The sequence below is a fragment of the Propithecus coquereli genome, unplaced genomic scaffold (assembly GCF_000956105.1).
Source record: "Propithecus coquereli isolate 6110/MARCELLA unplaced genomic scaffold, Pcoq_1.0 Scaffold10, whole genome shotgun sequence".
In the NCBI taxonomy this organism is placed as follows: Eukaryota; Metazoa; Chordata; class Mammalia; order Primates; family Indriidae; genus Propithecus; species Propithecus coquereli.
This window is the reverse complement of record NW_012133858.1, coordinates 15756670-15781597: the sequence shown is the minus strand read 5'-3', so window position 1 is coordinate 15781597 and position 24928 is coordinate 15756670. Positions and strand designations below refer to the sequence as shown.

At 36.8% G+C, this 24928-nt stretch overlaps 1 protein-coding gene across 2 annotated transcripts in view; it reads left to right on the top strand.

The window, feature by feature from the left end:
- Nucleotides 1-24928, top strand: part of LPP (LIM domain containing preferred translocation partner in lipoma) — a 503236-nt gene that overhangs the window by 29379 nt on the left and 448929 nt on the right. Inside the window, exon 1 of one of the 2 annotated variants that reach the window (XM_012642274.1) lies at nt 21797-21859. The exons of the other annotated variant lie outside the window; for it this stretch is intronic. The gene's annotated coding sequence lies outside the window, so the exon portion shown is untranslated. Of the gene's footprint in view, nt 1-21796; nt 21860-24928 lie in introns of those variants that run through there. 2 annotated transcript variants of the gene reach the window in all.

Genomic DNA, 24928 nt, shown 5'->3' with positions numbered 1-24928 from the left:
TTAGGAAACTGAGTCATGCAGCAGTTAAGTTGACTTGCCCAAGGTCACAGAGCTAGTAGGTTACAGAACCTAGATTCAGACTCTGTGCTCTGATGCCATACTTAACATCATTCTTCTGCGTTCTTAACCTCCACACACTTGGCACTAGACGCTAGAGTTGATTGACTCTCCTTTAACAAATGAGTAGAAGAGGCCTAGAGAGAAGTGAAACATGTCCATGATGTTGCTATGATTAAAGACACATGGCTGTCAACATATGACAATAATGCAAACACACTGAAAGTCAGATATGAGGCTTTAACATATAATTTCCAAATTAAAATTTAAAACTCCTTTTTGACCTTTGCTTGTGCCACTGATCCTTGTCTTCTTGCTTTTCTTCTTCTTTTTTTTTTTTTTTTTTTTTTTTTTTTTTTTTTTGAGACAGAGTCTCACTGTGTTGCCCTGGCTAGAGTGCCGTGGCGTCAGCCTAGCTCACAGCAACCTCAAACTCCTGGGCTCAAGCGATCCTCCTGCCTCAGCCTCCCGAGTAGCTGGGACTACAGGCATGCGCCACCATGCCCGGCTAGTTTTTTCTATATATTTTTAGTTGTCCAATTAATTTCTTTCTATTTTTAGTAGAGACGGGGTCTCGCTCTTGCTCAGGCTGGTTTCGAACTCCTGAGCTCAAACAATCTGCCCGTCTCGGCCTCCCAGAGAGCTAGGATTACAGGCGTGAGCCACCGCGCCCGGCCTTGCTTTTCTTCTTCTTAACTCCTTCTCCTTTTTTCTCTTCTGCTCTTCTTTTCCCCCTCCTTTCTTTTCTCAACAAGAGTTATTGAGGCTTCACCTCATCCAGAGTGAAGATGGCGTTATTGGTAATTGAGTGTTTTAATGTTACTAAAATCGTTTTATGGTGAGGGGACCTGAGGACTATCCTGCTCCTCTGTGGCCAGCGTCTCTGTGCCGTGGAAAGTTTTTAATGAAGATGTCACACTCCAATCAACCCTGAGGGAAAGCAAAGTGCCTGATGCCCATGCTTTATCTTGGCACATAGGAATAGGGACCCTCATTTCTGGTTTTGGGGCATGGTTGGTATCATTCATTGAAATAGGCAGTAACGAAAGAAGCTTCACTTTTATGTGGGTAGGGAGTAGGAGGAGAGTTCTTTGAGCTTTTCAGTTTGAGAGTTTTGCAAATGAATTACTGTGTGTTTAAGGCTGAAGTTTAGAAGAAAAGTCCAGACTAGAGTTGGGAGCAATAGATGAGGTGCCTCAGGGAACTTTTGAAGAGAGAGAGAGAGAGAGAGAGAGAAAGAGAGAGAGAGCGTGCAAACGCCCTTCTTTCTCCGTTCCTTTCATTCTTTCTAGGATTTGGCACCTATCTCAAGTTCCATTTGCCCAGATAGCCCTTTTTAATCGTTCCTAACCTAGGCAATGTCCACTGGTCTCTGAAGTCCTGTAAGTCTTCTTTTGTCACTTATTCATGTGCTTGCTTAGGTCAGCTGCATTTACTAAAACAAGAAGGGAGGGGTAACAATACAGTGGAAATCATATTTGTCTAGAAAGCAGTAGACCTGTGCTTTGAGTCTAGGCTTTGTTATTTGCTATTTGTGTGGCTGATTGATTGATTTTCTCTCAGCATCAAATACTAAGTTTATAAAATGGAATTAATAATAATGTCTGCCCTATCTCACAGAATTGGCATTCACTTTTTAGCTATGAATAATGGATGCGAAAGCTCTTTAAAAGACATTTCACATATAGACTCAAACTAAAGGGCTGGAAAAAGATGTTTCATGCAAATGGAAACCAAAAGCAAGCAGGAGTAGCTATATTTACATCAGATAAAACAAACTTTAAGTAAAAACAGTAAAGAAAGACAAAGAAGGTCACTATATAGTGGTAAAGGGATCAATCCAACAATAGGATGTGACAATTCTAAATATATATGCACCCAACATTGGAGCATCCAGATTTATTAAGAAAATATTACTATCTCTAAAGAGAGAGATGGACTCCCATACAATAACAGTGGGGGAAATTCAACATTAGACAGATCATCTAGACAGAAAATCCACAAAGGAACATTGGATTTAAACTAGACTTTAGACCAAATGGACCTAACACACATTTGTAGAACATTTTATCTGATAACTGCAGAGCATATATTCTCATCAGCACATGGAATATTCTTCAGGATATACCATATGTTATGCCACAAAACAAGCCTCAACAAATTGTAAAAAATCATAATTACATCAAATATGTTCTCAGATCACAATGGAATAAAACTAGAAATCAATAAGAAGTACTTTGGAAAATATACACGTACATGGAAATTAAACAACATAGTCTTGAATGACCAATGGGTCAATGAAGAAATTAAGATGGAGATAAAAATATTTTTTGAAATAAATGAAAATGAAAGACAACATACCAAAACCTGTGGGATACGATACAGCAAAAACAGTGCTAAGAGGGAAGTTTGTAGTAATCAATGCCTACATCAACAAAGTAGAAAGATTTCAAATAAACAACATAATGATATACCTCAAGGAACTAGAAAAGCTAGTTCAAATCAAACTCAAAACTAGCAGAAGGAAAGAAGTAATAAATATAAGAGCAGAACTTAATAAAATGGAGAATAAAAAAATAATACAAAGGGTCAATGAAACAAAAAGTTGGTTCTTTGAGAAGGTAAACAAAATTGATAAATCTCTACATAAACTAACCAAGAAAAGAAAGAAGAGAGAAGACCCAAATAAACAAAATCAGAAATAAAAAATGAAATATCACAATTGATACCACAGAAATACAAAAGATTAGCAGAGACTATTATGAATAAGTATGTGCTCACAACCTGGAAAACCTAGAGAAAATGGATAAGTTCCTGGAAACATACAACCTGCCAAGATTCATTCAGGAAGAAATAGAAAACCTGCAGTGACCAATGACAAGTAGTGAGATTGAAACAGTAACAAAAAGTCTTCCAACAAAGAGAAGCCCAAGATGCTTAGCTGAATTCTACCAAATATAAAAAGAACTGATACCAGTCTTCCTCCTGAAACTATTGCAAAAAATTGAAGGATCTCTCCCCAACACATTCAATAAGGCCAGTATTACCTTGATACCAAAATCAGACAAGGGCAGAACAAAAGTAGAAAACTACCTGACAATATCTCTGATGAATGGAGATACAAAAATCCTGAAAAAAAAAAAAATACTAGCAAAAGAAGTATAACAGCATATCAAGAATATGCCATGGCCAAATGGAATTTATACCAGGTGCAAGGGTGGTTCAACATACATAAGTCAATAAATGTGGTACATCATATCAATAGATTGAAGGACAAAAACCATATGATCATCTCAACAGATGCAGAAGCATTAGATAAAATCAATATCCCTTCATGTTAAAAATTCTCAATGAAAGAAGAATAGAAGGAACTTACTTTAAAATAATAAAGGCCATATATGACAAACTCATAGCTAACATCATGCTGAGGGGGAAAAGCTGAAATTTTTTTCCTCTAAGATCTGGAACAAGACAAGAATGCCTGCTTTCACCACTCCTATTCAATATAGTACTGAAAGTCCTAGCCGGAGCATTCTGACAAGAGAAAGAAATAAAAAGCACTTCCGAATTGGAAAAGAAGAAATCAAATTGTCCCTCTTTGCTGATGATATTATCTTTTATCTAGAAAAACCTAAAGTCTCCTTAAAAAAACTCATAGATTTGATAAATTCAGTAAAATTGCAACATAAAAAATCAATATACAAGAATCAGTAGCATTTCTGTATACTAATAATGAGCTAGCTGAGAAAGAAATCAAGAAGGCAATCCCATTTACAGTAGTTACAAAAAAATCTATCAATAAATTTAACCGAGGAGGTGAAAGATCTCTACAAGGAAAACTATATAAAACACTGATGAAAGAAATTGAAGAGGACACAAACACATGGAAAGACATCTCATGCTCATGGATTGGAAGAGTTAATTTCATTTAAATGACATACTGCTCAACACGATCTGCAGATTCAATGCAATCTCTATCAAAATATCGATGTCATTTTTCACAGAATTAGAAAAACGTAATTCTAAGAGTTGTATGGAACTACAAAAGAGCCTGAAGAGTCAAAGCAATCCTAAGCAAAAAGAACAAAGCTGGAGGTATCATACTACCTGACTTCAAAATATATTACAAGGATATAGTAACTAAAACAGTACGATATTGGTATAAAAACAGATACGTAGATGTATGGAACAGAATAGAAAGTCCAGAAATAAATCCATGTTTTACAGCCAAATGGTTTTTGATAAATACTCTAAGAACATACACTGGAGAAAGGATACCCCTTTCAATAAGTGGTGCTGGGAAAATTGATATCCATATGCAGAAAAATGAAACTGGACCCCTCTCTCTCCCCATATACAAACCAACTCAAGTTGGATTAAAGACTTAAACATAACACCCCAAATTATAAAACTACTAGAAAAAATAGGAAAAACACTTCAAGATGTTGGTCTAGGCAAAGATTTCATGGCTAAGACCTCAAAGGTGCAGACAGCTTTAACAAAAATAGATAAATGGAACTATATTAAAAAGCTTCTACACATCAAAGGAAACAATCAACAGAATGAAGAGACAAGCTGTGGAATGGGATAATATATTTGGAAACTACTTATTTGACAAGGGGCTAATATCCAGAAAATACAAGGAACTCAACAGTTATGAAAACAAATAATCGCATTAAAAGGGGGGCTAAGGACATGACTATACGTTTCTCAAAAGAAGACATTCAAATGGCCTAAAGGCATATGAGAAAGTGCTCAGCATCACTAAGCATCAGGGAAATGGAATTCAAAACCATAATGAGATACCATCTTACCCCAGTTAGAATGGCTATTATTAAAAAGACAAAAAATAATAGATGGTAGTGAGGATGTGGAGAAAAGGGAACTCTTAGGCACTGTTTGTGGGAATGTAAATCTATACCACCACTATTGAAAACAGTATGGAGATTCCTCAGAAAACTAAAAATAGAACTACTATATGATCCAGTAATCCCACTCCTGGATATTTATCCAAAGGAAAAGAAATCTATGTATCAAAGGGATACATACACTCACATGTTTATCACAGCACTATTCACAATAGCAAATACATGGAATCAGCTTAAATGCCCGTCTGTGGAGGAATGTACAAAGAAACTGTGGTATATATACACAATGGAATACTATTCAGTTATTAAAAAAAAGAATGAAACCATGTCATTTGCAGACATGGAGGGAACTGGAGGTCCTTATGTTAAGTAGCATAGGCCAGGCACGGAAAGATACATGCCTCATTTTCTCATTTATATGTGGGAGCTAAAAAACTGATCCCATGGAGGTAGAGAATAGAATGATAGACCCCAGAGGCTGGGAAGCGTGTGTGGGTAGGAGTTGGGGATAAAAAGAGGTTGGTTAGTGGGTCCAAACATACAATTAAATAGAACAAAGCCCCAATAGTCAATAGCAGAGTAGAGTCACTGTAGTTAGCAACAATGTATTGTATATTTCAAAGTAGCTAGTATCTGGAAAAAAGGACTTAAAATGTTACCAACACATAGAAATGTTAAATACTCAAGGTAATGAATACCCAAATCCCCTGATGTGATCATTACACATTTTATGCATGTGACAAATACTCGCATGTACCCCATACATACATAAAATATTTTGTATCAATAAATAATAATAAATGAATAAAAGTAAAAGGAGTCTTTAAAATAAACTACCTTTTTCCACATTTACATGTAATTATTATGTTGTTTGTTTCCACTCTGGCTAGGCTGTGAGCTTCTTTGGATTTATTTGTACTTTTTTTTTTAGCCACTCAGTGCCTAGAACAATGCTATGTGTATTAGACATTTATATACACAATTCTAATTATAGTTTCCTTTCTTTCATCTTCTTTTTCTTTCTTCTAGTTACAACATTTTTTTGAAGAGTTTCCCCCAGAAGTTAGTTAGGTGTTAACATCTCCTTTAAAGAACATATTCTTTGACTTTCCTGGTCTACTCTCTTGCATCTATCCCCCTCCTCCCACTATCTAAGGCCGATGTCTCCTAATATAATACTCTGTCCCAGCAAAGAGGACTTTAGTGTTTCTGCTGACACGTAAAACCCTGTTAGGGATAGGAGGTCCAATTGTGTCACAGAAACCAAGGCCCAGAGAGGTTTACTCTATATTTGGTTCAAGTCAACATGGGTGCTGGTTTATGAGCAATGCCCATTCAGTACTTTTCACTGAGGCTTATTGGTGTTTAGCTTCTACGTTTTGCCTTTAATTTTTTTTTTTTTTTTTTTAGTTTTCAGGATGAAATTACTGAATTTTCTTACAAGTTAGAATTTTATAAGGATTCTATTTTGAATCCAATTCTTTTCTAGCTCAACTTGCCCTCTCTTTTTTACCGTTGTGATATATTTGTTCCTAGACATAATTAGGGATGACACCAGGCACAGAACATATTTTGATGTGTATCAGTGGAAGATTTAGTATGTTTATTTTATTATGTTGACTGTAGACACTATGGACATGTATAGTTAATTTTAATTGACATTTTGTTGATATCATTCTCAATTTTCTTTGCTTTTTTCTTACCTCCTTTAGCATAGTGTCATAAATGAGTACACATTTTATTTAATAAAATGTATAAAATGTTTATGTATTTACAGTTTCCTTGAGACTTAATTTAATTAATTTAATTTAATTTAATTAATTAATATTAAAACAACAATAAAAATGTAAATTTTCAAAAAGATTGAAGAAGACCACTGCCTGCAATCTCACTTTCTGGACAGCTCACCTCTTCTCATTTTTTCTTCTTCCCTTTTAGCCAGTTCTTGCCCAAATATGGATGTATTTTGACATTGCTTCAATTATAATGTGTGCAGAATATTTTACTTTACTCCTTCCAGTTAACATCATTTCTAAATTTTGGTGTTGCTACATATTCTAATTTAGTTCAAAATTTCATTATATATTATTGTTTTTGTTATTTTATTTCCACTGGATTTATATTTAAGACAGAGTGTCAGAAATGAGATGTTTGGGTCAAATGGTATTTACATTTTGGCTCTTAAAACAATTACCAGCATTTCATTTCCAAAGAGACATTAATCATTTATACCACCTCCAGCAAAGTATTTTCATTTATCAGAACATGTTTATTTGTACATCTCTCTCCACAGAAGAGATAACTACGTATTATTGTATGTTTTACTTCTGCTAATATAATGTTCAACATGTTTAAAATGGTACTTCGTTGCGTTAATTCTTATCATCTCTTACCATTAGGAAGATTCTTTTTCCATGTGCCTTTTCCTAACTTTATGTATCATTTTATTAAGTATAAATTCATGTCCTTGCCCATTTCATCTATTTGGTTTATGACTTTTTTTCTTTATTTGGGATCCAAAATATTTATTAGCCATATCTGATGTATTTGTTGCCAATGTTTTTTTCAAGTCCGTTTGCTTTTTTAGTTATGGTAGTGTGTGTGTATGTGTGTGTGTGTGTGTGTGTGTGTGTGTGTGTGTGTGTGTGTGTATTAATATATGTATACACACGTATACACTGAACATAGTTTATATAATTATGGGGATAGTATCACTTGGAAGATGGGGCTGCCCTGATGATCCAGGTGCTTACTAAGGGCCCAAACTATCTTAAGTTGTTAAGATATTAAGAAGAAATTTCAGAAGTCCAAGGGTCGTTTCCATGATGCAATTGAAGGGCTAGAGAGATGAGGCATGCCCTACTTAATATATCTTGCTGCTGCTTCCTCTATGTTTACCCTAAAGGTCAAGATGTTCTTAGAGTAATTGGGGGACAGCCTCAAACTAGTACCCAGTCTTTCTTGCTGAGACTTTGCCTCTCCTTGGCATGGCTACACACACCTAACCCTATTTTCTTTAGGGATCTAGTTGCTTACTTATTTTAGATAATACATCCTTTATGGCTTAGCTTAAATGTAACTGCTTCCTATCTGTCCACCCTGAGTGAGAACTAATTTCTTTCCATGAACTCCTCACTTTTCTATAGTGTATTAGTTATAGCTTCTTTATTGAAACTTTCACTTTTTACCTTGTACCAGAGTTATTTATGAATTTTAAAAATCTCTGTTAAGACAAATTAATTCTTTTTATATTGATACAGGACTTGCTGGATGATTAAGCATGAGCTAGAGTGTGGAGGAAGTCAGGGCTCAGTCGCACCCTCCCTGAGACAGAGCTGAGAAGGGTTAGCAGCGCTGGTGGTGGTTGGACCCCAGGGCTGATGGGCTCAGTGCCCCACAGTGGAAGGGTTTGCTGTGCTTTCCGAACTTACATAAGATACAGACACTTAAATTTCACAAACAATTAAATGAAAAGAATGAGGACTTAGGATTGCATTCTTGTGGTATAGAATCCTATCTGAGATAAAAGTAGCTGCCATTCCCTACAGACTTCTCTGTCTCTCTCTACAAAGAATCAAGTGTTTAATCGATTTCAGCAAATGTTCAGAGACCGCTTTCTTTACCAGGCACTGTGTAAGATGCTTCATTACTAAAAAAGGTGATTAAGGTGTAGTTCTGCCGTCAAGGAGCTGTTTGTACATCTGATGAAGGAGACAGACATGTCAACAGGAAGGTTCTAATACTAGCTAGGCTGAAACCTTTCCAACCTTTAGACACAGAGCGTATTAGGAATATGTGAAAAGAAAAGATTAATCTGAGTGGGGACTCTCATAAAGTTGCCAGTATACTCATCTCTTATTATGTATTTAACCCCCAAATTCTTTCTCTCTGCTAAGGTGATTCTTTTTTTGTATTTCACAATTTACCTGCCTTCTGCCTCTCTCCAACTCGTAGCCCTTCAATTTTAGTTTATCACTATTTGTATAATGCCACAGGGGAGTGAAAGATTTATTCTTTTTATCAAAAGGTGAAGAAAAAAAAGATATGAGGGATGATTGATGTGTAGTTCAACATTGAGAAAACCCTAGGAAATAGGAAGAAAGTTCTGTAGCATATCAGGAAATAGAAAACTCTCTCACTTATTGCTGGAAGTGGTTGCTCAGATTCTTGGAAAGTGTGCCTTCAGTAGGTAATGCTTAAATCACAGTGCACGTACTCAAACATATGCACATACAGTCTCTCTCTGTCTTATTAACTATTTATTCTTGACTGTCTTTTATTGGTTGGTTTCTTTTACCTTGTTCCTTTTTAAATATCACCTCCACCAGGACCTAATTACAATTCCTCAAATTCATATTTCATGAGAATAGATGTGAGCTTCCAATGTTATCTTTAGGCATTACAAAATATTAGGAACTAATTATAGTTATCCATTGTGTAAACAGGTATACAAACCTATACTGACTACCAAATTTGTTGTCAGACTGCAGAGAGAAAACTCTAGGAAATATTTCCCATTAGCTTTTAAACATTGCACACATTTTTCCCCCAAGAGCGATAATAATGCATATTGAGACTTTTTAAGTTCTAAGGTAAATGTCCAAAGCCAGTTTACCTTTATATTAAGTTAATGTTTAACTTAGCCATTAAGTTATGAGGAAATAACTATTTCAAAAAGACATATGTTGATGTCCACTACTCTGTTAAACAGTCATATTTAGAAGAGAAGTTCAATTCAAATTCCAGCACATCGGTGCATTTTATAGGATTTTAAAAGCAGTTGCTGTCTTAGAAGGCTAATTGTACATTGCTATTTTCAATTACTTATTTATAATATATGAAAACATTATAAGGATCCCAGAGTAGGTTTACCTTTCAAAAAATGAGGCTATAAAATGCTACGTAGGAAAGAATAATATATGCTATGTCTGCAGACCTGGGTTCTAGTCCTAGGTCTGCCTGTTAACTTTTTCTGTGGGACTTTGAAAAGTCCTTTCACATTGCTCAGTCTAATTTTCCCACTTTTAATAACAAAGGAATTATAAACCTCGTATCTGGAAGGAACCTAAGAATTGGTCCCCTCTTTGTATAAGTAAAGTCGCAATATGGTATTGAGTTCAGAACATTTAGCTGGAAAAAAATGTTACCCATAAATCTACCACCTGGATACAGGTACAATCTATCATTTTTGTGTACGCCTTTCCAGTCTTTAGCCATTAGCATAAATTACCCATAGTGCTGTATCTCTTGAATTCATATATTAAGCATTTTTCATATTGCTGCATATTCTTAAATGATTATAATTTTAATATCTGTTTAATTTCATTGAGTGGTTATGCCATATCTGAATTATTCCATTATTTAAAAATTTTGTTATGATTAACATATCTGCATAAATATAGCTTAGTTCCTCAAGAATCTTCTCTGTTGTCTATTGATACTTTTGCACAAAAACAATGAGTTGAGGACCTGTGATGGAGACCTCATAGTCTAGAATATTTACTACTTGGTTGTTTACAGAAAAAAGTATGAGGACCTCAGGTCTAAACTTAAAAAAGTTACTGTTTCCAGTTTACCATAAATCTGAGAAATCTCTTCTTTTTTTCCTTAGGCCTTTTGCTAGATACATGATATCTTAGGGTTGAGATGTCAGGGTTCGAGGTTAACATTTTTATGGTTATTCACATCTACTGATGACTTGTTTTCTAAAAGGGATATTTTTGTAACTTTAGCAGGAATCTGAGTGAGTCAGTATCCTTCCCAATCATGCTGGCATTAAATACGTTCTTTTTTGGTATTACCATTTATCTGGTTATTGTAAGGTTAAATATGTCTCCACATGCTTCATTTCCAGTTATGTTTTTTATATAGCATTTGAAAATGAATGCTTTGCAGTCTTCAGGATCCCATTCACAGCAAAACAAAGAATAAATATTTTAAAGAGGATTGTGCATGCCTTTTAAAAGAGATTCTAGAACTTTTTTGAGTCATAAGAAGGACCCTTTAAATAAAGAGACATACCTTACTCCTAAATGGGTATATAGATATTGTTAAGTAGTTATTTTCCCCTACATTTTATATAATCTCGGCACAACTCTTAGGTCAATTATTCTTGAATTTTAAGAAAAAAATTCTAAAATTGTCCTGATAATAAACAGCCAAAATAGCTAAGAAAAATTTGAAAAATAAGAGTAATGAGGAACAAACAGGTCCAACCCAGCTGGATACTAAAGTGAACCGTAATTGAAGTGGTGAAGTCTTGGTGCTAGAATGGATGGGAGACCTCTGCAGTGGTAAAACCCACCCAGAAACAAACCAGCTGCATGTGCAATTTAATATGCAATGAAAGATCCACCTTGAAACATTCTGAAAAGGAAGGATTATTCCAATGGCATTGGGATAATTGGTAGGTGTTAATGAAAGAGTTATATTATGAATATGTATCATAAACCCTCATATAAATTAAAGGTCATGATAAAAAAAAAAAAACTAGCAAAAGGCCTAAGGAAAAAAAGAAGAGATTTATAGTATCTATAGTAAACTGGAAACAGTAACTTTTTAAGTTTAGACCTGAGGTGCTCATACTTTTTCTGTAAATGGCCAAGTAGTAAATATTCTGGACAATGTGGGCCAGATGGTATCCGTCACAGGTCCTCCACTCATTGTTTTTGTGCAAAAGTATCAATAGACAATACATCATACAGCTCATAAATAAATAAATAGAGAATATGTCTTTATATGAAGAATCATAATATTGTGAGTGTTAATTTTCCCACACATCTGGGCCCACAGTGAATTTTATAAATCTTTAAATTTTTTGGCAAATTGTAGAAAAAAGTAGTATCTCTTTGGCTATTTTAATTTTTATTTCCCTATTATTGAAGGGGTGTGTGTGTGTGTATGTGGTTGGTATATTTGTCTGTCTGTGAGGTCTCCCCTTCTGTGGAGCATAGGTAGGGTTAATTTATCTCACTTATTGCACCTCCCTGTCACCTAATGTCCCAAAGCCCTGAGACCTCTGTGGTATCTCCAGCCCAAAACAGACTAATAGGTCACCATTTTGCTTCATGAATCATAACACTTTCAGTGCCTTTGTGCCTGCCATAGGGCCTGGGACTTGATTTTCAGCCCAGTTCTTACCTGTCTGCTTGTCTGGCTACCTGCCAATAGACTGAGAATGGGGGATACTTTGCCTCTCCCTGTCTTCAGTAGTCTGGGTTGTGGTTTACCCACTGCTTAGTCTTCCTCCACTTTCTCTTGGAATCTTAGAGTTAGTTGTTGCCTGAATCTTATCTCAACCTGCCTATGCCCTTTGGATCCTGAAATCTAGCTGTGGATGGGATCTGCCATTGCATTTCTGTCCATCCAGGTGAGCAAACCTAGAGCTTGACCTCGCTCTCTCCAACTGCGCTGCTTTTGAAGAACCATCAGTATTAGGTTTCATTCACTCTTGAGTTATGATGGTTATTTCTGTTTTCCAAAAGATAGAACTGAGAAAGTGGTGAAGTCACTTGCACAAAAATTTCTTAGAGGACACACGATATAAGATTCCTATTATTACTGAGGTAGAAATGTCATTTTCTTGGAGTCATGTCTCCATGCCCTTGGTGAGCTGCGGTAGCCGAGCCCGCTCCCCTCCCCGCATCTCCAGCCTTGTGGGTGCTGTGGGAACTGAGGCAATTGTGACATAGCCGAGCTGGTTTCTCTTCTCTTTTGGACATCGTTGTTTGTCACCATTCTCATCACCATTTCTTTCCCCGGATTATAAAATTGTAAAATCACTGCTATATTTACATTTTCTTTTGCTGTCTGGGCTTCAGAAGTACCATTTCTAGTTTTCCTTTGAAATTTCTGTATTGATAATCTCCCTTCATTTGTGTATTGCTCTACTGTGAGGCAAGCAGAGCTGGGATTGTTGTTTCCATTTTGCAGACAGAAATTAAGGCCCAGTGAGGTCTGGAAGGCCTTGGCCGGCAGCCACTGTTGGAGTTGGTGCCAAAGTTGGGATTAGAGGTAATACCGGGTCCCTCTTGCCATTTTTCTTCCTGTCTACAAAACTCCTTCTGTTTTAGGAGTTTCAGGGATTTTCTTGTGTGAGACATAAAGAAATTAGTGACTTTCCTTGAGACATTTAAGCATTACTACATTTGTGTAATAATTCTTTTACTCCATCTGTTGGTCTGAGTACTGTAAGTGTAGCCAGTACATACAAACATTCTTTCTTCTCTTCAGATACTGAAGTAGAAATTTTCAAGGAAGATAGAAGCTCTGAAGAAGTTGCTTGTTCTCTGCTAGTCTTAACAATCACTGCAACCACATTTTTGGATTTTTCTCCCCAAGGCTTTCTAGCTGTAGGTTGCCACAAAGCATTTGGGGGTCACTGATTCCTGTTTTTTTTTTTTTTTTAACTGTATTAAGCCTGTGTGTTAGGTGACCTTTGTGTTCTGACCTTCAGATTTAGGGAACTGAAAATTTAGGAAGTGTTGTTAGGACTTAAATCCAAGTAAATTCCCTCATGAGTACAAAGACTCATTTGTGGAGGTGTGGAATGTTAGAGATTAAGGGACTTTCATTCATCTAGTCCCCCTGTTTAGAAAACACGGCAGTGAGTGATGGATCTGAGGGGAGAATGCTGAGATTAGATAAGATGAGGCTCTCTGCTGGCTTCCCCTATGTCCCTCAGTCCTGGAGCTGTAGCATGCGTTTTCCCACTAGATGGGGAGCTCTGAGAGGGCTGGCATTGTGCGCTCCATGCCTGGCTCTTCTCCCTAGTGGTGATCAGAGTGATTTCCATGGGCACTCAGGATGCATTTGCGTAGTGAGTGATTTGAACTGGTCTCCTGTTGATAAAATATCATTATTGCCTTTTGGAAACCTAAGTTATAAGATTCTTGAGTGGGGTTTAGTAAGGGTTTATTATGGGAAACACACCACTCTAGATATTTTAAGTGGAAGGGATTTAATCCAGGGTGTTAGTTGCTTTGAAATTATTGGAAGGACTCTATGGAGCAGGCTCTCAGCTGAGCCTCCAGCAATGAATCCCAAAACCACACAAAGCTACTCCATTTTCTATAGTCAGGAAAGAGGAACATAATGAAACTGCCATGAGACTTTTGAGTTCAAGAATACATCACCGTACTTGGGAACCAGAGATCAAGAAGCTGTGATTAGGAAGGTAGCTGGATAGTGAGACACGGATTCTAGGTATTCCCTCTGTCTCAGCTGCTTCTTGACAACCACCAAGCTGAACACTGACTATGACAATGTGGATGCAGAAAAATCTCATGCCTCTGTGACTGTGCTTCCAACAGAAAACAGGCCAAACAACAGGTGCACGACTTTCATCTTACCTTTGCCTTCCAAATTTTCAGCCAGTTACATGTGTTTTTGCAGAATTTCTTTTGCAGTCAAACCTTACCTGCAAGACAGCCTCTATGGCATGGCAAGTTTGAATGTTGATGCACCATATCCAACACAGTAAGGGTTATATTTTTCACATTTTCAACACATCTTCCATAAGGCTGTGTATGTGGTAGATATTAAATTGAGGCTGGAATAACAATTATATTCTATTAGATCGCTACTTGTCAGTGTAGCTAATTATATAACAGAATGGTATGCAACAGTTTTACTTTAGGGGATCCCTAAGGGAAATTCCTACTTATCAGAAAAATGCCATAATGAGGGAAGACCCTGAGCTGAGAGACTATTCTAAACTGTTTTGGTTTCAAACATCTTGGAAAGTACTACAGGGAGATATGCAGTATTATAGCAGTGCTTACCATGTCTGGTGGGAGTTCCATCTTAAGGAAATGTTGTCAACTTTCCATCCTGTGGCTGCACTATCTCCCCCCTGCCCTAAATATACATTTAAAATTTGCAATTTAAATCAATGTAAAATAGTTTATTTAAAATAAATTAAATGGACCTATGAACAATGGGCCCGCATTGGATTCTTCTGACTTCTCCCTTAACTCTTGTGTAACCTATTTAGAAAGGTGAAATAATTGTTAGTAATCCCCTTCTTTACCCTGGTACCCTGTGGGATACATTTTAGATATATTTCTTTTCCTGTTCCAAATTAAGAATAAGGCAGCCAGTACTCGTAACCAAGTGTATATTATAAGATCACTGGTTATGTTGATGGGAGTAAAGGACAGGGAGATCAGGTGGTAACAATATAATTGAAGTAAATTGTCTGATTTTCTTAGAAAAAATGATATTTTTTGCTTCAGGAGAAAAAGGCTGAGTGAATGTTAGTTGATAATAGCTTCTGCTAGATTTCTGTTATATTTTGCTTTTCTCAATTCCTACACAGTCATTTTAGTACATTCTTTCCTTCTTACAAAGGAACACATGCTTCTGGAGCAGGGAAGCCCCCAATGCCTCCTCTATTTCTTATTGCTAATCGTTCTGCCCTCTCAGCTTCTATCTGCAGTAATGAACTCAAAGTATGAGAGGCCTTTAGCCATATGGAACTTTTGAGAGAGGACTCGACTGTACTCAGGATTCACTTGGACTACGTGACCCAAACCTCATTATTACATCGTTATAAGTAGGTGGCTGTATGAGTTATCATCTAAACTAGGACACTTTTGAAAATGGGCACTGTTAATAATTATACCAAAACAGCAGGCAAAAATTAGATGTATGGTCATCCTAGTTATAAAGTACCATGGAGAACAGTGTTTGAAATGTGAACTAAAATGATTTGAAACCAGAGTTTAACTCTTTGTATTCTCAAATTTTTAAATTTACTTTGCCTTTTATACAATAATCACTTGCTGAGCATTGATCATGGGGTAGACTATATCAGGCACTAGGAAAATAAAGGTAAGGAAGATAGCATCTTTGTTCTTTTTTCACTCACAGTTTCATGCTATTATTTTAGGGCAGCAGGTTTTTAGTCTGGCTCATAGCATACTAGGCAGCCTAGGGTAATAATGCATTTTATGTTCCTGCCCAACTTAAAGTATATTCTGCCAAAATATGAAGATTTAAATGCCTGGGTAACTGTTTTACCAATTTGTTAATTTTATACTTGGGATCATGTTTAAAATTTGGCATGGATGGACCATTTTTTGCTGAAGAAAAGTTTGAAAACTACTGGTTTGGGATTTAAAATTTTGTTCTAAAATTGTCAGGCTAGTTGAAAGGAATGAAGAGCTAAATTTATTTAACATGGAACACATAAAGCCATAAACTGAGTAGAAAACAAATAAATGACCTTAAATATCTGCAGGGCTGCCATGTTTCAGAGGTTTTGTGATTTCAGAGGGCTAAGGTAGGACCAAAGGGAGTCCTGATGGGAATACAGATTTAGGCTACAGAGAATGTTCTAGTAGTCATAACTTTTCTGCCATGGAAGGGGCTGCCTTGTGAGGTAATGATTTCCTTGTCATCGGACATGAACTCAGAGATGGTGGGTGAGCTTGAACGTGAGCTACACAGTAGATGAAATATCTTCATTAACAGTTTCATGCTTCAAAGACATTAAAATTCTGTATTGGTGAATATTGGATCATTGGCTACTACTTTAGAAATATCTGGTATGTGTATGTGCGTATATTTCCCCAGAATATTAGCCAGTGGAGTACATTCTTCATGTATTTCATTTTCTTCATAGTGGTCAATAATTGATAGAAATGTGGAAGGTACTATAGCATTACTCTCATCGAGAGAAATTTGAAAGGGAATAACATCGACTGATGTGATTCTGAAACTGATCCGAAACAGCCTGGTTTGTTTTTACTCAGCTACCATTGGTCAGCACTTCACCAGATTTTGTCTCTGTTTCAAAATCTTGAAATAAAAGTGGAACAAATTCCAAAATGACTTAAGAAAAAGGTCACCAGATGAAAATGGTTTCAATTGTTTTGCTATTAAATGTGAAATTGCAAAACTAGCCTCTCTTACATAATTTGAACTTGTAACACATTGTAATGAGAAGCTTGTCTGTTTTTCATACCGTTTCAAATACTGAGAAATAATTTTTCTAAGCTCTTGGATTCGTGTCAGATGAAAATTATTATTCTAGAGCATATAATGCACAAAGTTGAATCTCTTTATTTTCTAAAACTGTATATCATAATCCTTGAAGATTGAAAATTTACATCCTGTCCCCCACTTTATTTTTTCCATTACCTGGGCATTTAAATATTTTAATTTAGCAGTATGCTAATGTTTTTGCATTAGAATAACATAGATTTGGAGTTTTTAACATAAATTTAAGATGACATGTAACTAGAGAAACACAAATTACCTGCAAACTTTAATTTATAGTAATAATATCTAAATTCACTAATATTAATTTAAATTGCCCAAACTCAATGCAGAAACTCTTAACTAGTTTACAAACAGTGGTTGTGGCAAAGGATACAAACAGCACAGTTGATAAGTGACAGTGTTGTGAGCAATGTGGTGTTCAAAAGGGTGAAATATAATAGTTCACATCTTTTTGCTATGATTACTCTTAGCAGGTTATGTGGACTCAATAACCATTGCTTCACAGAATTACATGCAATATTATCAGATGTAAATACGGCCTGAGATTCATCAATAGTGGACTCATATTCATTGAAGAAAAAAATTAAGTATTTCTACCTTTTAGGTTATAAGTAAAATTGTGTTTTTCTCTATTATCTTCTTCATTTTTATTGAGATATCAAAATGAATTTTCAATATCAGAAAAATACAAACAAAATTATTAAAAAATTAAAAGTAATTAAAACATCCCTCAAGTGGTAGTAAAATTCCATGGCCTGTCTAATGGGCATGACCAACTTGTAAACAGATAACTAAGCCAGAGTGTGTATGTGTTTTAATACAAGTTTGCACAAGCTGTTAGGAGGACACACATAAGTGGGGAGCAATTACCTTGCAGACCTACCCACTTATTGGTAGGTTAGAAATAGAAGATTCCAGATAATCACCAAAGAGATTGCCAGGCCTCATTACAGATTATATTGGTGATTTTTCCCACTGTCACTTTTTCATCCTGATGGAGGGGCACGACATTTAGGAATTAGGCACGTAGCATCTCATCTTTATAAATACAGATTTGCACTTTCAAAAGTAGATTTACAGAGCTCAGAAGGGCTCAGGCTATTGTTGCCTTTTTCTCTTGGCCCGTACACAAAAGCAGTCTGGTAGAATGAAAGACTTAGAGAAACCTCCTTAACATTTTTTGCAAGCACAGTGCACACTACAGACTAGCCATACTGTTACAGAACATAAAGTATTCTAGGGTGTGATTTTGGAAATCATCTTGTAGATCGCTTATTATTTTAAAGCTAGAGAAACTGAGGTCCGGAGATTTAAAAAAAAGAAAAAAGAAGCATGTTCTTGATTACTTAGCCAAATGGAACCATTGCTATTACATGTGACCTAGAGTGCAAGGTTGGGGTCACATGTTTTCTGTGCTCATTTTCAATGGCATTGTCACTAATTCTCTTGGAAGAAAAATGATTTACTCCTATGTCCACTTAAATGCTTTTACCCACTCTGTGTAGTTATAATCCAACAATTCACAGTAGAGTTATTATCTTGTGTAGTGAGACCTTCCCACTGCAAGTGCTCTTTGGAGGTAGGACATCTGGGTTTGAATCCAGCCTCTGGTATGTTCCAGCTGCTCTATTGCATTAGATAAGCCACTTCAGCTTCTATAAATCTTGGTTTTTGAATACTCAGATTAGAAGAAACAAGTTAGTCCCTAAGATTTCTTCTAGCTAAGACTCTTGATGACCTCTTGGCTCTTGAGTGGTCTGTCCTGGCTGTTGTCAACATGTCTGTTTTTTTCCAGGATGGATGGAAGTTTTGGCAAACAAAAGCCAGTTAGTTAGTATTTGTTCTGTACTCTCCTTAACCTTCTCCTGGGAGTGCTGGTCTTCCAGTGCTCTTGTTTCCCTGTCAGGGTTGATTGTTTCCTTTTGCAGTGGCATCGTGAGTGTGGAGTGAAAGTGCCCTGTGGAGGCAGGTCACTGTTCTGTCTCACTTCTTTATCAGAGACAATGTTTACTTGTGTGGACCTGCTGCTTCTCTCCCTTGCTGCTGCTTGGTTCATTTGGGATCCTGAAATGCAGCCGGGTTTTTCTTGTCACTTGCGGTATTGCCAGGAACAAGTAGTGCACCACTAGCATTAATGTTTTGTTGATCCTAGCTCCGTGTAAGGCAGGTTGGCATTTAATGTGAGTTGATCCGCATCGTACTTCTCTTCACCCTGCGTTCTCTGGCCTGTGGGGCTCATAGGAGTTAAAACATAGTTTTGTAAAAAACCTCAACTCTTAGACTTACATGGAACATGAGAGTTAGAAGGAATGGCAGTGGGTGTCTAATCTTTAGTTTCCAGATAGGGAGAGGCACTGAGGTTTGGAGGTCAAGTGACTGAAGTCACAGAACCAGTTAGTGACTGGGCTGGAAATTATGCCTGAGTGCTCTGCATCTAAGTCTAGTGCCTTTTCCGGTATTTCCAAGTGTTTCTCAGATAGCCTATATAAAGGCTTGGCATTTCTGTAGTGTTGTTCTCTCATTACCCCTTCTGAGCAATGCCAGCTGTCCATACAGAGAGTGGGGCACTTAGCCAGTGCTGGGCCAGAGCTGTCTGTTAGGAGAAGTTGAGTGAATGCATTGACATTTTCAGCTCGTGGTAGATCCTGCTTTGCCCTTCCCGCTCTATCTGACCTGAAGCTTTAGAGGAAGAGCGATTACATTTGCTGTTCAACTAACAATCGTGTGTAATTTTCAGCCTGCCTCATTCCTCAGCACTGTCTTCCCACGCTTCCATCACATGCCACAGCATATCTGCTTCGCAATTATGCCAGTAGGGACTTACCTACACCATTTGGAAAAGATTGGCCTAAAGTACTTATTTACTTGTGCATAATAAATCCTGATTGATACCTTGGTAATCTCTGAGATCAACCCAAGAATCCCTCCCACAATGGGGAGGATTGAAGACTCAGGGAAACGGGTGACAAAAAAGAGAGGACAAAAAGAGAGGATCATGCTTCCTCACTGATGAGCTAAGAGATTCATGGGTGATTTGGAATCTCTAAGCCCGACTTTTGCATGGTGTGGGCTAGTTCTATAGTCAGGGTCTTTCACAGACTCATAAAAGTATGTGAGCAGAGTTGTCATTAGCACTCATCTATTTCAATCACTGCATTTTTAGAAAAAAACACTGGCTTCGAGAGAGTACAAAAGTCACACTATAAGCTCATGGGAGAGCTAAGATTGGAAGCTGGGCCTGAATGCTGAAGATCAGGTTAAAACAGTAAAATAAGATGTATTAATAGAAAAGGTTGAATAGCTGTAGCCTAGAGAGGGAAGCATGTTGTACTGTTTTAATAAATGATTAAGACAGTAGTTTTGAAATTCCAGGAGGATACTGACTTTTATTTAAGAGGAAAGTTAAAAAAAAGAAAACCTCAAAGTTATGGGAAAGTATTATTAAAATTGTAACTAGTTGTTTAAATGAAGAAAATGTTGCTAATGGACACAAATCCTAAACTTTAGTCTGGCTTCAGCCACTTCAGATGCTTAAGTTACAGAGCACCTCAGTCTCTCAATTCTTCTACCACTAAAATATTGGTGTTGATATCTGTCCCTTTCTTCAGTATCATTCATTTATTCGGCAAACACTGACCAAAAGTCGGGCCTTGGTTTAGTTGCCAACGGAGATTTAGGGACTGTTGCAGTGTGATTTAAAGAATAACATAACTACTCTAAGTCAATTATTCTAAACCCTTGAATCAGAATATATACGTGAAGATCTCCATATGCATTTAATATGCAGTTAGTTTTGGAGAACCACTACTTTAGTACAAGCTTATAGCACTGGTTATTAGACAATACCATGTAATGATTGATTGTTTTTAAATTTTGGTGTTTTTATATAAATGTTTATAGAAGAGTAGAATATAGATTTGGGGGAAAAAAAAGAAAAAAGAAAAATATGGCCAAACACTACTTAATTTTATTTTGTGGATAATAGTAACTTGGCATTCACATGGTATATTTAGAGAGGCTGAGTGGCTTTGTTAGTATTAACTGTCACCTCACCTGTGGCCTTAAGTTTTCCCACCTGTAGAGGGAGGATCTTGCTCATCATATCATCTTTTGTAATCGTTTGCATTCTCTTGTGCCTTGATTAGTTTGGTCTATTGACTGTTGGTGTCATCGCTTTGTGATCTTGTGGCTCATTATGGTTAGGTTTGAGGGAACAGAATAGAGAAGACATTATCGCAAATAAGGTCCAAGTGCTAGGAATGGAGATAATAAGAGCAAAAACTACTTTCGTGAAGTGATAATCTCCTTTAGATTGTGGTATTTTCTTTTTTCCTCCAAATAGGGAGGTAGTACAACATTGAAGACCGTGGATTTGGGGCTACAGTTCTGTGTCTGAGCTTCAGCTTTGCTATTTGTTAGCAAAAAAGATCCTTGAGCGAGGTATGCAACCTCCTGCGGCCTTACTTTCCCAATTTACTAAATGTGGAGAATGATAGTGCTACCTCACATGGCAGTCAGGATGACTCTGTGGCCATTAGAAAATTGCTTGACCTATGGTAAGCCCTCGGTAAACACTTGCTGTTTACTGTCAGTCTGTGGCTTCCTTGTACCGACAGGACAGTTAGTGGGAGAAGACAGGGAGCAGCAGAGAAGGTGATAAGTGAAACCTCTTAGGGTCTTCTTAATTGCCTTGATTTGACACAGTTCCTGAAAGAGCAGTGCTTAGGGAGCAGCAGCTCGCTGACTCCCTTCTGCATTAGGCATCTTGCTTAGAGGAAGGCTGTTTCTCTTGCTTCCCACTCTTCTGATGATGTTTGTGTATTTTCAGAGTCTCTGTGGAGATCCGATCCTCTCTTTCACTTCTTGCTTTCATGATGATCATAAGCTGAGAGTGAAACCTGTCTAGAGCCAGAGGAAGTAAAAGCAGGGTAAGTCTTGGTCCAGCAACACCAGTTCTCACCACTCCTCATCTTTTTGTTTACATTGTGTCTCTGTGAGAAGCTGAGAAACCCCAGCTGACGTGCCAGTTCATCCATTCGTGAACTTGTGAGGTTTCATCAAGCCCATTTATCAAAAAGAAGGGCTGTAATTAAGATTTTAGAGAGAGAAAGCTCTGTAGAATATTAGAGCTGATTGGCACTTTGTAGGTATTCATTTGGCAAATGAGTATCCTCTCTTGTTAAAGGTCACACTGGAATCTGAGACCAGAACTGAGGCCACAGGGACTCTGTATATTTATACTGTTGCATTTATCACCTGCCTTGGATCCATCTTACATGATTTAGTTTTTCTTATGTTGAGTTTTCACTCTTTTTGGATTTCTGTTGAAAGATAAAATTTCCAGCTTCTTATCTCTATATATAATATCTTTAAAAAGCAGAAGTGATTTTATCTTTTAAACTTTTTCCTCAGCTGGTCTCCTGAGTCCCTCATTTCAGTACCACTGGTCTGCTCCCTGTCCCAGAGAAATGCGTTGCTTCACCCCTGAGCTTACAGTATTATTTCCAGTCATTGTCCTTGTTGCTTCAGTTTTCTTTCAGAGTCTCTCAACTCTCAAAGTCATCCTGGATAAGGGCTACTTCTGCCAAGCCTGTGCTAGTCCTTGTGACATACCCTGATATTTTTCATATGCTTTCTGTGTTTTCTTTCTCTTTTCAAATATATAAATATTTCTTCCTCAGATAGGCTTTATGCTCCTTGAGCAAGGGATGAGAATCTGATTCATCTGGAGCTCTAGTACCAGGTAAAAAAGTTCATTCTTTCATTCATTAAATTCACAGACATTTTTATTGAGTGGGTATAATGTACTAGGCTCTGGGATTATTAAATGATAAGTATTTTTGTTCTCAAGAATTCAGAAGTTTAGTTTGGGATTCAGGCGAGAAGACAGGCAGCGTACCACATGACGAATGTGTGACAGCAGTGTGCTCGGTGCTGTGGAAGGGTAGTGAAAAGGGACACAGTTTGAACTGGAGGGTAGAGTATGTGACTTATCCCTTATGAACCAGTAGGAAGTAATTCTCAGGACCTAAATGGTGTATAAATAATCATTTTTAACCAAGAGGTAGCTTGCTTGAAAAAGAGCACAGATCAAACCTAGAGGAAATAGATGAATTTCCCACAGAATAGAAATGCTGCAAAATGACCTCAGAAGAAGTAGAAAACTGCAATTATAATGGAAGTTATTGGAAATATGATTAATGTTTATTAAAAGAAGATATCATATCTAAATGACTTTACACTGAATTTAAATACGCCTTTAAAGATCAGATAATTCCAGTGTCTAACGTAGACGGTAGAAAATGATACAGAACCCTCATATCAAAGCCTAATGATGATAAGAAAAATAAGCAGTGGGAAAAAAAACTATAAAGATGATCTTATGATTATATATACAAAAATTCTAAATAACATAGCATAATTAATTCATCAGTATACCAAAACAGTACGACTATGACTGAGTAGAATTTATTTTAGGAATGCAAAGATGGTTCAATATCTGGAAATCTATCAACATGATTTATTACACCACCAAATTAAGGGAAGGAAAAGAAAATGATCATACCAGTGAATGCTATGGACATTGTAGAAAGGCATGACTAACTAAAGGAGAGCAGCATTTGTTCATTCACCCATTCCTCCACAAGATATATTTTTAAGGGTTTCTTGGCTAGGCATTGTGTTTGTATAGGGAGACTACCCAGGAGCTTTCAGTTTATTGGGGCATGTAGGCAGGTGACTAAATAGCTTTCATGTGGAATGTTACAAGAAAAGTACTAGAAGAGCCCGGAAAAGAAATTAAGCTATTCTTCTTGGAGAGAGTTAAGCAAATGTTCACAGAATCAGGCATTTCAGCTGGGGCAATATATTAATAAAAATACAGGGGTTGGTAGAAAATGCAGGAAGAGAAATGACATTGTTAATGATGAGTACAGCATGAGCAAGGATTCAGAATGATGAAAGTTTATTATAAATCCTGGGACTGGTGTCATGGGTCACTGTTGACAAGCAGAAGAATGGCAAGAAAAGATGCTTGAAAAGGTCATCTGAAAACAGATAATTGGGCAGAAGATGGCCTTTGCAGAAGGTAGAGATGGAGGTGCCTTCTTGGAGAAGGCAGTGTCAGTGTAATTTATTATGCTAGACATAACTGAAATGACGATGGAATCAGTGATTTGCACATTTATGCTTAAGTTTTCATTTTTCTACTGTTCTAGTGGTTGCCTGTTCCTATGTATCTATGGCATATCTGAAAAGGCCAAGGTGTCACAATCAGTAACTTGGAATTGCTCTGTGCATATGCATCTTTCCTTTAGAAATGATTGCATCCCGTATCAACCCATTTTTTAAAGTTTCTAATTTTGAATAACTTTACATTTACAGAAAAGTTACAAGGACAGGATTAACCCATTTTGAAATTGTACAATTAAGATTTCTACTACAAATGTGCACAGTGTGTTGAAACTTTCAAACCTTAATTTGACCCCACTCAGTCTACACTTATATTCGCTTTAGTCATGGTGAAAGCAAAACAATCACTATTATCCCCATTTAGTAGCAGACCAAGCCTCAATTAAAAGCAAAAATCCAAACACCTGAATTCCATTTTCTAGGATTTTGTTGAGAATTTTTGCATCTATATTCATACAGGGTATTGGTCTGTAGTTTTCTTTTTTTGTTTCATTGTTTCCTGGTTTTGGTATCAGGATGACATTGGCTTCATAAAATGTGTTGGGGAGGATTCCTTCCTTCTTGATGTTGTGGAATAATTTCTGCAGGATAGGCACTAGGTCTTCTTTGCAGGTCTGGTAAAATCCGACTTTTTTTTCAGGAAGGTTTTTTATTGCTGCTTCAATTTTGGTACTTGATATTGGTCTGTTCAGGAGTTCTATTTCTTCCTGATTGAGTCTAGGGAGGCTCTGTGTTTCTAAGAATTTGTCCATTTATTCCACGTTTTCAAGTTTATGTGCATAGAGGTTTTTATAGTATTCATAGAT